The sequence below is a fragment of the Schistocerca cancellata genome, chromosome 11 (genome assembly GCF_023864275.1).
Source record: "Schistocerca cancellata isolate TAMUIC-IGC-003103 chromosome 11, iqSchCanc2.1, whole genome shotgun sequence".
Lineage (NCBI taxonomy): Eukaryota > Metazoa > Arthropoda > Insecta > Orthoptera > Acrididae > Schistocerca > Schistocerca cancellata.
Genome location: NC_064636.1, coordinates 163,057,922 through 163,072,524, shown reverse-complemented (window position 1 = coordinate 163,072,524; position 14,603 = coordinate 163,057,922). Strand labels below are relative to the sequence as shown.

The 14,603-nt window shown below is 39.8% G+C and overlaps 1 protein-coding gene across 2 annotated transcripts in view; it reads right to left on the bottom strand.

Moving 5' to 3' along the window:
* LOC126108604 (uncharacterized) overlaps positions 1 to 14,603 on the bottom strand; it is a 203,773-nt gene that overhangs the window by 102,276 nt on the left and 86,894 nt on the right. The window lies entirely within an intron of this gene.

Here is a 14,603-nt window from a genome sequence, read left to right as displayed (position 1 = left end):
GAAAACGAACAAAACATGTCCACGTTTTTCGATCCAGTGAACCGATATGGCTAAAGAGAAACTAAGGGTAAATATCTTGTAGGTCTCCAAAAACTGAAGTATAATTTCAAAATGATTGACAGCAATTCCCCAGAAAGATAATCTGACTCAAGAGTTGTTATGTCTGTTATTCTCATTTTAGTGAGGAACAACAAATCTCTATCATCAGTAAACAAGTTGAAATTGTAAGACAAGGGTGGTCTTTTAAAACGAGAGCGGCTGAGTGGTTCCTCGTGTATTTCCCAGTTTACTGAAATATCTGTCGAAAATATTACACAGAAGAAAATCGTCCGTCAAGCACTTGCTAAAGGGAATCGGTGGAAAGAAGACTGTAAACAAGCTGCAGTTTCGATGTCTGCCAGTGCTGCTTTTGCTGAGGAAAATATAGGGAGCATATCAGTACTGAACGGAGTAGTAATCACATTAAAACGATGTTGATGTACCAGGAACTGGAAACTGTCCGATTACGTGATAAATTAAGGACAGAAAATGCCGAAATAAATCTCTTCCAAAAGCAAGTCTTACATGAAAACCATAAAATGGCTCAGTCAAATGTCCTAGATCATTGTAAACTCAGTGAAAACAGAAAATCATATTTGCCACTATGTTAAAGAAATGCCAATTAAAAAAAGAAGAATGCATTATGTGATGTGACAATTTATTCATTCTGGATACTGGGTTCTTGAACATTAGCAGCTCATAGAATATAGATATTGAAGCACGCATTGTTGCAACAACCTTCTGAAACATCTCCAAAATTAAATGATTTCAAATGCTCATATGAAATTAACAAAGAGGCTGTAGAACAATTAAGAACTATTTTCGGAAAGAACGAATAAAAACAAGATACGCTGATTTTTTATGAAGTAAAGCACAAGGAAATTTACATTTCAGTAACACTTTGCTGAAAATTTGTTTCGTCGCTTTATGGGTATATACTTCGGACGACTGTAGTAATAACTTTGCCTATCATTGCTCTGGTGTTCATATCTATTGCTCTGATGTGTAACTGTATTCACCCTATTTTAGTGTACTCGAATCACACTGTCACTCCTAGTGATGTCTAGAATATATTGATTCAAGTAATTATCCAGCTAGATCAAGCCAGAATGACACTTGATACATGCACTTCTTATGGTACAGTACAGACTGAATAAAGAGGTCCAGCAGTGTCTAGAAATTACTGACATAAAAAATAAAGTTCCTTGCTCAATATCAAATGCAGTTGACACGACCAGAAGAATATGGGAATTTTCGTACGCTATCCACGTCATGAATTGAGTAACAAATGGTTGATGTGATAAAACTGATGTACGTTTTAACAATGGCATCATCAACTTCAATTATCGACAAGATAGTTCTCCAGAATCAACGGGATTGTTTATTAGATAGATGAACAACTTAGTCGACACACTTTTATTCTCTTGGTGATGCTTTGTACAAAACGCACAGGCTCACAAAAAGTTGATGAAATGGGGAAGCGTTCTAGCCAATATAGTAAAAGCTTTGGTTCTGAAAGAACACACTGGCCGCTAAGAGTAACCACTAATAGTACCTTAGAAATACCTAAATACTTATGGAAAAGAGGTTGGATTTCTCTCCCAACAGCAGCATCATTTCGGTATCTCTAGGTCTCCGAGTTGCAATCGTCACTCATCAGTAAGACTAACTCTGCTTGGTCAAGTAACAATTTGCTTGCCAGTAGAGTTCCTGTAAAACTTTCATTGTCTGTTGCAGAAACTGAACATAAACGCGAATTTTCGTTGACGTCATGCATAAGAGAAATGCAGATGTTTGCTGGATATTTGCAATGAAAGAACCAATACAGAGTTTTGGAGCAGAAAACATATTTGAAAAAAAACCTTTGTATTCCATATAATACCGAAGATCCACAATGTAGGTCAGTCTCCTGATTTTGTCATTGTAACACATACTTCTGTGGGTCGCAAGTAGACGAACTGATATCCCACTGCGGAACTACTGAACTAGGGTAGTCAGCACGTTTCCTCTTTTACTCAATATGTTTGCCTGCAGTTACAGTGTTTCTTCCATCCACTCAACGACTTGTCCTTAATTTTTAATTAAATCACCTGCCTATTTATTCCTGTTTGGATTTACCAGGTTAACATTCTCATGCTCACAGCTCTGGTTTGAATATTTTCTGGCGTATGAGACTTTTCCAACAATGTCATTTCCAACACTGTTTTTTCTTTCTGTCAAGATTTCATCATTGTCTCAGAATGGACAAAAGATCATAGAGATGAGATTTACTCTCAGTTGTGTTTACAATAATTAAGTACTAGGTTTATAGACCAACCCTGGGGCTGTAACTATTATAAGCCTAAATTTTAGTGTTGCTGGAGATACTAAGTTAAGTCACAATCATTTTCATAGTTTCAGAGCTTTGAATGACTAATGCTGCCTCATTTAACATCCAGCTGTAAGTTTGTGCCCACACAACAAAATTTCTCTACGGTTGTAAATGAAATTTCCAGTATGCACTGGGTTACTTTGCACCACTCCTGAAGGCAGAGTCAACACATAAGGCTTCTTAGCATTTTGGACTATAAACCTCGCTGTTATGTCACGTGCCATATCAAGTTGATGTCTTTGCTATTTCCAGTAATCTGTCAAATATTATGTTGAGCATTCATGGTGACAAGTAGAATCTTGTCAGAAATCAGTACGCACTTTTAATGTACAGGTCAACATCTCTCTCATATCTGTATCTATGCTCTTGTCCCTGTCTGTCTCCTCACTACACCCACTAACTTTTTTGGATTTCAACACTCCCTCACATTGTTGTGTAACCTCTGTCTGTGACCATTGTCCTGTGATGGAAAAATCTATTAACAATGAAGAAATGTGTTAGTTAAATGCCATGCACTTCTCCCATTGTCTCGTAATATGGAGGCTCATTGAAAAGTAATGCTGCCGAATTTTTTTATCCTGTTCTCAGTATCAATTTAGGTATTACTTATCATGCATATTACGTGGTCGAATTCCCATTTCACTGACAAGTTGCAACATTACTATTATGCAGCTTCTCATTGTAGTGTGTAACATTGCAGTGTGTAATGGAACTATGTTATTGCATACGAAAGAGTGTGCTCTAATCAAGTTTGTAACTGCACAAAATGAGCCTTCAATTGAATCAACAGAAGAACGAAACCAGCGCATTGTTTTCACTATATCAGCATCAGTAATGTCAAAACATTCAGTTGTTCATACTCATAATGAAGCAAACGGAACTCCTAACCTAAGCTCAAAGTGGACAGCTGCATAGACCAACACTTACAGACATCTTTGAAGAATTAAGTCTTATAGTGATAAAGTTGTGCAAGTAGAGGTGAGGCTGTGGCTCCATCAACGAAGTTGAACAGCCTGCAGCGACAGTATCAATGAACCGATCACTCACTGGGAGAAATGTTTTCATTGCCAATGTGGCTTTGTTGCAACACAAACATGTAGAGATGAAGAATAAAGGTGTAGAATGTTTATAAAGTTTTATTCAAAAATCTGTACGAGTTTTCACATAAATTTGGAGGCATTACTTTTCAACATGCCCTCATAAATGTGATTTAAAGTTCACATTGCTGCCTACTGACTTCCAATTGCTTCCACAGTTAAACTGTGCAAGGCAATTTACATTGTGTGTTGGAGTTTTAGTGATACCAATACAACTATCTTTTTCCAGTAACCCACAACAGAGGCAATATATTAGAAACATCTGACATTTGCAAAAACAGTTTTGTAGTTCAGGTGCTTGTGAATGCAGTGCTTGTATCAACAAGTGTCAGGAAGCATATGTTGGTGCTCAAAACTGTAATTTAGACATCACAGTCATGTTGTCCAATACTGGAATAAATATTATGTCACACTGTTCTTACAAAATTCTGTGCAGATGGATGTACAGCATATAGTTCTCAAAAAACACATTACCTACCAGTTCTGAGCTGCCTCCTTTGTACTACATGTGTATACACTATGCACCACACATTAATTACACTCCATTTACAGTACCTATTTGACATATGTAACATTAAAATTGGTATTCTTTGTCCACGAGAGGGGAGGACACTTCTGACTGGTTTGATGTGGGCTGTCATGACTTGGGGTCCTGTGCCGGTCCCATCATCTCATAGTAGCAATGGTATCCAACATCTTCAACTACTTGTTTGGTATATTCCAATGTGCATTTCCTTATAGTTTTTGCCCTCTACTACTCTGTCTAGTATCACACAAGTAATTCTCTGCTGTCTTCATATACACATCCTATTACACTGTCACCTTCCCATCAGTGTTTTACATAAGTGCCTTTTTAGTAATTCTTTGGAGAACCTCATTCCCAATCATCCAGTCATATCAGTTCAATTATTTTGATCAGTCTTTTGTAATAACACATCTCAGATGGTTCAGTTATTTTATTTTCTGTATTCCACCTCCATCTAGCCAGTAACGACTCTAGCTCTTCTTGTTTTACAAAGCTAGATACTATTACTTAGAAACACAAAGATATGCAGTGATCAGACAGAACATTATGATCACCTAACTAGTAGACAGTATGTCCACTTTCAGCATGGGTAACAGCAGCAAGGCATTGTGGTATGGAAGCGATGAGGCCTTGGTAGGTATTTTCAGGGAGTTTTTTTTTGGGGGGGGGTGGGGTGACCAATGAGCTCTGAAGCTATGTTCAATCACATCCCAGAACTATTCGATTGGGTTCAGATGTTGCAAGTTGTGGGAGAAGGAGCCAGCACATCAACTGGGACTCACCACTGTGTTCCTCTAACCACTCCATACTACTCCACCACACTCCTGGCCTTGTGACATGGTGCATTGTCTTGTTGAAAAATGCCAGTGCTGTCACGAAACGTTACTTATGAAGTGGCATATGATGTCTGCAACTAGTGTATGATAGCCCTTGCCCATCACTGTGCCCTACCTGAGTTCCATTGGATCCATGGATGGCCACATGAATGATCCCCAGATCATAATGGAGCTGCCACCCGTTTGTCTCTAGCCATAGTACGAATTTCAAGACAAAGAATTGTTCCCATGGAAGACGACAGATCTGCGCCCTCCCACTGGCATGATGAGAGGGGTTCATCAGACCATGTAACACACTGCCACTGTGCCAACGTTCAGTGCCAATGGTCACTTGCCCATTTCAGTTGTAGTTGCTGATGATGTGATGTTAATATTGGCATGTTCAAGAGTCGTAGGCTGCAGAGGTCCATAAGCAGTGTTATGTGCACTGTGTGTTCAGACACCCTTTTCTCTGACCAGCATTAAAGTCTGATGTTAGTTCTACCACAGTTTGCTGCCCATTCTCTTACCAGTCTGCCTAGCTTATGACATCTGACATGAGGGGACGCCACCCAGCTCCACGATATCTGGATGTTGTTTCACCTTGGTTTTGTCGCAGCACTCATCGGACACCTGACAAGTCATACATTTTCCGAAATACTCGTGCTGAGCCTCTGGGCTACCACAATCTGCCCTTAGTCAAACTCAGATCACACACCTTCTCCATTCTACACATAGAGGATGCTCACTGATACTACATGCACCATGCATGTGTGACACTCATCCTTTGCCAGGTGACGCTGTTATCACATGGATGGGTTTATATTGGTACTATTGCAGAGGATGGAAAAAAGCAGTTTTAACGGTATAAAGTTAATCGGTATAAAGTTAATTTGTAACTTTAAATGAAATGGGTTAAAATCAAATATTAAAGGTTTGTACCACATTTAAGTGCAATACAGTAATATTAACATATAAATTATGTACCGGGGTGTGTGGGTATGTGAAGAGCGGGATGTGTTGAGTAGAAGCACAATGGAAAGTAAGTTGCAGGATTGCGTTCATACACTTCAATCCTTAATAAGCCTGCAAAATGGTGAGCAGGAAATTACCCACTCTCTTAACAGCCCTGTTACAAAATTTAAAAGCAGGGTATTTCACAAAATAATATGGACCCTTCCACAGTTTGGTTAATGAATTACTGGGGACCCAGTATGATGATATGCCCATGGCATGGGCAGGGGAAGGTGGAGGGTGGAGGGTAAGCGTGAAGGTGTTTTGTTTCTTTTCAACAACATGCATTAACACTTCACTAATAATGGTAATACAAGTAACATATGGACAAAATCTGTACGAATGTCTATACTGTTTTACACTGCTAGAGGGAGAAATTTTGTGTGTCATCCAGTACAGTAACTAAAATGTTCTTCCAGGGAAAGCAACTTCCCCCACTACAACTGTAGCTCGAATTTCAGTTTACATACAGTCTATACCTCCCAGCATTCCCTGTCCAGTCCTCTTCTGTAAGTACACAAAATAACTTCACTCAGCTGGCATTTATACATGGTGATTTTTTCCACCGTGTACAAACTCTAGGGATTGATTGATTGATGAGAGGATGCAGAACAAAGAAGGTCTAATGAACTTATGTCCAGAATGCATAGTTTCCTTGCTAGAGACCATTTATGTAAACATATAGAGACACTGCGACCTAGACTGTGCTGTACCAAGCTGCCACAGTTGCAATAAGCACTGAAATGGTTTGCATGTGACTTCCTACATGTAAGTATGTGCTGTAGCATGTTCTGTCTCAAGCTGTTTGGTCAAGCTGCAACTAAACGGTGGCAAAGCCAGGATGAATACATTGCTCCAATGTCTCCACATCTGGAATGGGCTCTGCTTATACAGTACTTCTGAGATAACCAGAAATCGAATGGGTTGAGATCTGGTGAATGAGCAGGTCATGCTACTGGACCTCCCCCCCTCTTCAAATACAGATACATCTACCAGTGGCGACAACTGAGAGGGGTCCAGACATGAACAGTGAAGTGGGCTGGAGCACCATCATATACAGCCACATAATCCTTTGTTCACTGATCCTGATGATTCACTGTCCCATAGATGACTGTTATGAAAGCTGACAATACCACTCTGCATAAAGGTGACCTCATCTGTGGATAGGATGGATGACAAATCTTAGAACTGTGGTTGTCTGGTGAAGGGAGTAGAGACGAAACTGCTCCTGATGTGGAAAATCTGTCACTAGCAAGCAAGCCCTGTTGTCTTAAGAGTTAATGGTAGCAACAATTGTCATAGAGAATGTTCCACATGGTCATATGGGCTACACTGTACTGGCAGGCCGACTGTCTGGAGCTAACACAGCAGTTGCCTTCCACAGCGTTAATTACATTTTCCTCCAAGTCTGGTGTCTGCATATTTTGGGTACACCATGATTTCCTGCTTTCTGAAACAACCCTGTCTCAGAGAAACAGTGAAACACTGTTGCCAACATTGAATGGTGTGGTTGTTATTGGCGGGGATAGGTCTCCTGATACAAGCCTGCTAGCCATCACCATTCGCCTTTCCATAAGGAAACATCACGTTTGCAAGCTCTCAATACGAATATGGAACGATTGTGTACAATGCTGTATCACATCCACTACAAGGTGAGTCAATAAGAGAAGTGAATCGGCCACATTACCAATTACTATGTTAGGAGAGGATCCTATAGCAAGATGTATGAGAAACAGTATTACTTTCTAGTAGGAAACCATGCATACAGTAACTGTGGCTGGATGATATGGTACATATTAGAACACACTCTATGTAACAATGTGTGATTTAATAAATGGTCTCTAGCATGGAAATCATTCATTTTGGACATAGGATCTTTTCTGTATTGTATCCCCTCATCCATCAATCCCTGTAGTTCGTAAATGGTGGAAAAAACACTCTATATGGTGATGTTATTTTCAGATTATTAAATCAATACTCACTGCATGTATTATGTGAGGTAATGTGTAAAATACAAGCCTGAAATAGGGCCGAGAAGTACTTAGTTTGTAGATGTGATAGTGTTGGTGGCAAAGGGACTGGATTGGTAAATGTGTAACCTGGTTGCTGTCTCCCCTTGAAAGCATGTTGTAAAGCTGCGTAATTATGTTGCTGTCACTTGGTGAAACAACAAATCATCAGAAAGGTACTGCAGGTCTCTCACTATTGATTGTGTTAGTGATAGGATGCATAAATCTTTTACGTTTAGGAGTAAGTGGAACTTAATGCAGTTGTGAAATGGGCTGCACTGAGTGGACCTACATACCTTACATCCATAGTGTAACTTCCAAGATGGGCGTGAGTATGTCTGATGGAATAGGACTGACCATATTCCATCTAGAACAGTAGTCTGCTGTAATGCATTGCTTGTCTTATGGTGAAATATCTTACGTTCTATAACAGGTTACCAATCTCTGTTGTAGAGAAATGCAATTTAAGACTCTGGGTCTCTTCATATGTTGGTAAGCAAAAGCTGAAGACGTGCATTTTGAAATCCCTGATGCTATGAAAAATATTCCAGAAAGGCATAGAAAAGACAAAGAAATTGACATTATCACATATATATTGATGGAGTGTTACAGTTCAGACAGGCTTTTCAGTGTGGGGGACACTCACAGCTCCTCTGTACAGATTTTTTTTTACATAATACCTCACCAAAGAACTACAACAAAGTACTTCCTTAACAAACTGAAAATAACTCCACTGTACAAACATGAGCTCAGTGAAGTTATTTTGTCTACTCACACAGGCGAACTGGACAATAAATGCTGGGGATGTATAGTCTGTCTAAATTGAAAAGCAAGCAGCACTCATGGTGAAGGAATTTTCACCTCCCACAAGAAGGCTACAACCTCCATAAAGGATGACACAATCAGTTTCCCCTCCAACAGCGTAGAACAGTCTGGAAAGATTTTCAGAGACTCTGTCTGTATGTGTTTCTTGTGTTAATGTCATTAGTAACCAATATCAGCTTTCAATTAAGTCTTGACGCATTCTGTGGAAAATAAATAGCCTCCAGCCATGACTGCAGACTGTGGTAGTGAGCTCTTCATAGGCACATTGTGGAAAGTTGTAATAACTTTGTGAGACACCGTTTGGTTGCTTCTTGAGACATAGTGGGGTAGATTGAATGGGGAATCACAACCTTTATCTTCAGTTTGCAGACCTGTGAAGGAAGGAAGAGCATGAACATAATCTGGCAACCTATCTTTCCTTTGCTTCTACTCCCCATACCTCCCCATCACCCTGTTGCACTCCCAGAACATGATTTGTACTGTAATATGGCTGTATTACACTTACACATGGTACATAAATTTGTTTTTGAACCCCTCCATGTAAAGATAATTAATTTCGTATAGTTAAAGCAATATTTTTAATAATTGGTTTTCCTATTCCCTGAAATGCAGAAGCTATTACTCATAGATGCAAAGGGAACATTTTTAGTAAATTTCATGTAGTTTGAATCTGTGTGGGGAAACATTTTCAGTCAAAACTGCAGTTTTTGAGTTACTTGAAATAAAACGTAAAAAGGAATCTTTAAACATCACTGCCCCATCCCAAGACCCACATCCTACCACTCTGGATTTTTAGCATACTGATCAGGACACTCCCTCTTGACACTAGGCAAAAGTTAGTGGCTACACGGTATTTTTCCCCTAATCGAACATCTTTGGGCTTCACAGACTGGGCTATAAAAAGAGAGTTCAGTAGTCATTGGACAAATGAACACAGCATTCCTTAACTTATCACCATAATTTACAGAATTCCATTCTGTTCTCACAATTTATCGCTCTGTCGCAACACCTGTTAAGTCCACGGATTGCATCCTCTATACCTTTTGAAGTTTTCTGTGAAATATTGTCATTACTGGCAATCTACAGCTTACAGCAATGGATATGAATGAGACCATTATTTGATGTTATTTCTTGTAACATTATCACTATTTTTATGGTGTTACACACACGTAATATTTATATTGTTTTCTCTCATTTTTCCTTTTCCAACTTTTATATGGGACTTATCTGCTATTCCTATGAAAACTGACCATCTTTATTACAGATAATAGTGATGCAGATGGTGGTTTCCATTCATTATACCAATGGTGATAATGCATACATGAGGCGCAAACAATTATGAAGAAAGTATCTGGTTGATCTGCAACCAGTGCCCAGTGACTGAAGTTTCTCACTTCCAGGAGATTACCTGAGATTTTTGTAAGAACTGAAAAAGTTTTCCAATATTAAATATTTGTTATGCCATTCCTAACACATCCCATTGTTCTTCCCCTCATTAGCGTGGTGTTAAAATTTTTTTTCAAATAATCAAGTGTTTCTTCCTCTCACATTGTTTAATGGTCTCACTGTGTTAAAAATCCACACCAGATTCATGTGCATATAAAAAAAAAAATCAGCATTTTCCTATCTCCTAAGGTATCAAATACATTCCTCTGTAGTTCTATCATGCTCATATTATGCAGTGTTAAGGCAGAAGAGTCAGCTATACTGGATAGTGATGGCACAATTTAATTATTGTATAAAAGCAAGGAATACGAATTTGTTGCTTGTAGGTCATTTGTAATGCTGTTTATATTTTGTCACCCTATACCGGGAAAAGCTGCATGAATGGTCAGTCACATCTGGATAAGAGTTCAAAGTGGTGCAGAGATTGTCAACTTGCTGTAAACGATGAGAAAAGTGACCAAACTGTTGAGATCATCAGTCTCTTCAGAAACGTAAAACTGCACTTATATAGCACACTTTGGTTTACTGGTAAAATGCAACTAGTCCACAAAGGAGATTGCTTATAAAACAGTTGTACAATTCATACTGCAAACCTGATCAGGTGTGTGGCACCTGCACCACATATGACTACCACATCTGAGCACCACAAATGTTCACAAGTTTGTTTGACCCATGTGACAGTGTCATGCAGATGCTAAGAAACGAGACACATCGATGTTTTTAAGATAGATGCCAACTATCCTATGAAAGCCTAGTTACAGAGATTTAAGAACCAGCTGTAAGTGATGAATCTAGAAATGTACTACATCCTATTATGTATCACTTCCCCAGGGAATGTAAAGACAAGACTTGACTAATTACAGCATGCACAGAGTAAAATGGCTCTGAGCACTATGGGACTTAACATCTGAGGTCATCAGTCCCCTAGAACTTAGAACTACTTAAACCTAACTAACCTAAGGGCATCACACACATCCATGCCCGAGGCAGGATTCGAACCTGCGACCGTAGCGGTCGCGCAGTTCCAGACTGTAGCGCCTAGAACCGCTCGGCCACCCAGGCCGGCTGCACAGTCATTTTCATGGCCATTTTCCTGCACTCAGTTTGTGAATGGAATGGAAGAAGCCCTACTTACTGGTACAGTAGGAAGTACTATCTGCCATATAACTCTCAGCAGATTCCAGAGTATGGATTTTTATGAGGACATGGATGTAAATGCTCTTCACTCTTTTTCCATTTTTCCTTCCATTCACCTATAATAATACAACAGAACATCTCCACTGAGTTAGACTCTACACTTCGAGTACACTGAAAGGATGTTTGCTGTACTTGCAATCGGTAGACTACGCACCCTCCACCCCCACCCCCCAACCCCTCTAGACTCAACCTATGCTAGTCCATATCCTCTACCCATACCCCCTTCCTTGCTCTCAACACACACACACACACACACACACACACACACACACACACACACACACACACACAGTTCCTGTCCCTTCATAGTAGTGGCATGTGAAGAACTGCACTGCTAGTCGTCACTAACCGTTAGGAGATACAGATAAAAGTCTAATTCTGCCCTCTTGAGACTACTTGCGTGTGTATGGATGGACAGAGACTAATCTAGCAGTGCTGAGATTAACAATTCCCTTTGTGACTGCCCTGATTCCTCTTATTTTATCATCATATCTCCTGATGTATATGTGTCGAAGCATATTTTGGCATTCAGAGGAAAAAAAGTCGGTGATTGAAATTTTGAGGAAAGAACTCAATACAAAGAGAAACGCCTTTCTTCTGTTTGCCACTTCATCTCATAACGTACATATTACACTTTCCCCTCTATTTTGCAATAATACAAAACAAGCTGTCCTCCTTTGAACTTTTTCGGTCCCCTCCATTAATCCTATCTACTAAGGATCCCATACTGTTCAGCAATACTCCAGAATATAGCAGACAAGCATAGTGTAGGTAGTCTACTTGATTTGTTGCACCTTCTACACGGACTGCCAATGAAACACTTCAGTTCACCTTCCCCACAACATTTTCTATGTTAAGGTTTTTGTAATTTTAGTCCCTGGGTGTTTTGTGGAATCTACAATCATTAAATCTGTATGATTTATCATGTAAACCAAAATTCAGTGGCGTTCTACAGTTCTGGTGTGGGGGACCTCACACGTTCTATTGTTCAGTTCAACTACCATTTCCCACAGCCTTCATGGCAACAATCAGCACAGAGCTGTTTACAGCCAATTGAACTGAGTGATTACAAACTCCTTGTCAGGTCCTTTTATTCAAAATATGATTGTATACATCACTATCATTAATTTATATATAGAGGAAACAACATAGGATAGAAACAAAGTATTCCATGATCTAGGATTGTTAGAGATATCAATTAACATATTTCGTAACAAGTATGAACCATGGACCTTGCCGTTGGTGGGGAGGCTTGCGTGCCTCAGCGATACAGATGGCCGTACCGTAGGTGCAACCACAACGGAGGGGTATCTGTTGAGAGGCCAGACGAACATGTGGTTCCTGAAGAGGGGCAGCAGCCTTTTCAGTAGTTGCAGGGGCAACAGTCTGGATGATTGACTGATCTGACCTTGTAACATTAACCAAAACGGCCTTGCTGTGCTGGTACTGCGAACGGCTGAAAGCAAGGGGAAACTACAGCCGTAATTTTTCCCGAGGACATGCAGCTCTACTGTATGATTAAATGATGATGGCGTCCTCTTGGGTAAAATATTCCGGAGGTAAAATAGTCCCCCATTCGGATCTCCGGGCGGGGACTACTCAAGAGGACGTCGTTATCAGGAGAAAGAAAACTGGCGTTCTACAGATCGGAGCGTGGAATGTCAGATCCCTTAATCGGGCAGGTAGGTTAGAAAATTTAAAAAGGGAGATGGATAGGTTAAAGTTAGATATAGTGGGAATTAGTGAAGTTCGGTGGCAGGAGGAACAAGACTTTTGGTCAGGTGATTACAGGGTTATAAATACAAAATCAAATAGGGGTAATGCAGGAGTAGGTTTAATAATGAATAAAAAAATAGGAGTGCGGGTAAGCTACTACAAACAGCATAGTGAACGTATTATTGTGGCCAAGATAGACACAAAGCCCATGCCTACTACAGTAGTACAAGTTTATATGCCAACTAGCTCTGCAGATGATGAAGAAATAGATGAAATGTATGATGAGATAAAAGAAATTATTCAGGTAGTGAAGGGAGACGAAAATTTAATAGTGATGGGTGACTGGAATTCGTCAGTAGGAAAAGGGAGAGAAGGAAACATAGTAGGTGAATATGGATTGGGGGGAAGGAATGAAAGAGGAAGCCGCCTTGTAGAATTTTGCACAGAGCATAACTTAATCATAGCTAACACTTGGTTCAAGAATCATGAAAGGAGGCTGTATACATGGAAGAAGCCTGGAGATACTGACAGGTTTCAGATAGATTATATAATGGTAAGACAAGAGATTTAGGAACCAGGTATTAAATTGTAAAACATTTCCTGGGGCAGATGTAGATTCTGACCACAATCTATTGGTTATGAACTGCAGATTGAAACTGAAGAAACTGCAAAAAGGTGGGAATTTAAGGAGATGGGACCTGGATAAACTGAAAGAACCAGAGGTTGTAGAGAGTTTCAGGGAGAGCATTAGGGAACAATTGACAGGAATGGGGGAAAGAAATACAGTAGAAGAAGAATGGGTAGCTCTGAGGGATGAAGTGGTGAAGGCAGCAGACGATCAAGTAGGTAAAAAGACGCGGGCTAATAGAAATCCTTGGGTAACAGAAGAAATATTGAATTTAATTGATGAAAGGAGAAAATATAAAAATGCAGTAAATGTAGCAGGCAAAAAGGAATACAAACGTCTCAAAAATGAAATCGACAGATAGTGCAAAATGACTAAGCAGGGATGGCTAGAGGACAAATGTAAGGACGTAGAGGCTTGTCTCACTAGGGGTAAGATAGATACTGCCTACAGGAAAATTAGAGAGACCTTTGGAGAGAAGAGAACCACTTGTATGAATATCAAGAGCTCAGATGGCTACCCAGTTCTAAGCAAAGAAGGGAAAGCAGAAAGGTGGAAGGAGTATATAGAGGGTTTATACAAGGGCGATGTACTTGAGGACAATATTATGGAAATGGAAGAGGATGTAGATGAAGATGAAATGGGAGATAAGATACTGCGTGAAGAGTTTGACAGAGCACTGAAAGAGCTGAGTCAAAACAAGGCCCCGGGAGTAGACAACATTCCATTAGAACTACTGATGGCCCCGGGAGAGCCAGTCATAACAAAAATCTACCATCTGGTGAGCACGATGTATGAGACAGGTGAAATACCCTCAGACTTCAAGAAGAATATAATAATTCCAATCCCAAAGAAAGCAGGTGTTGACAGATGTGAAAATTACCGAACTATCAGTTTAATAAGTCACAGCTGCAAAATACTAA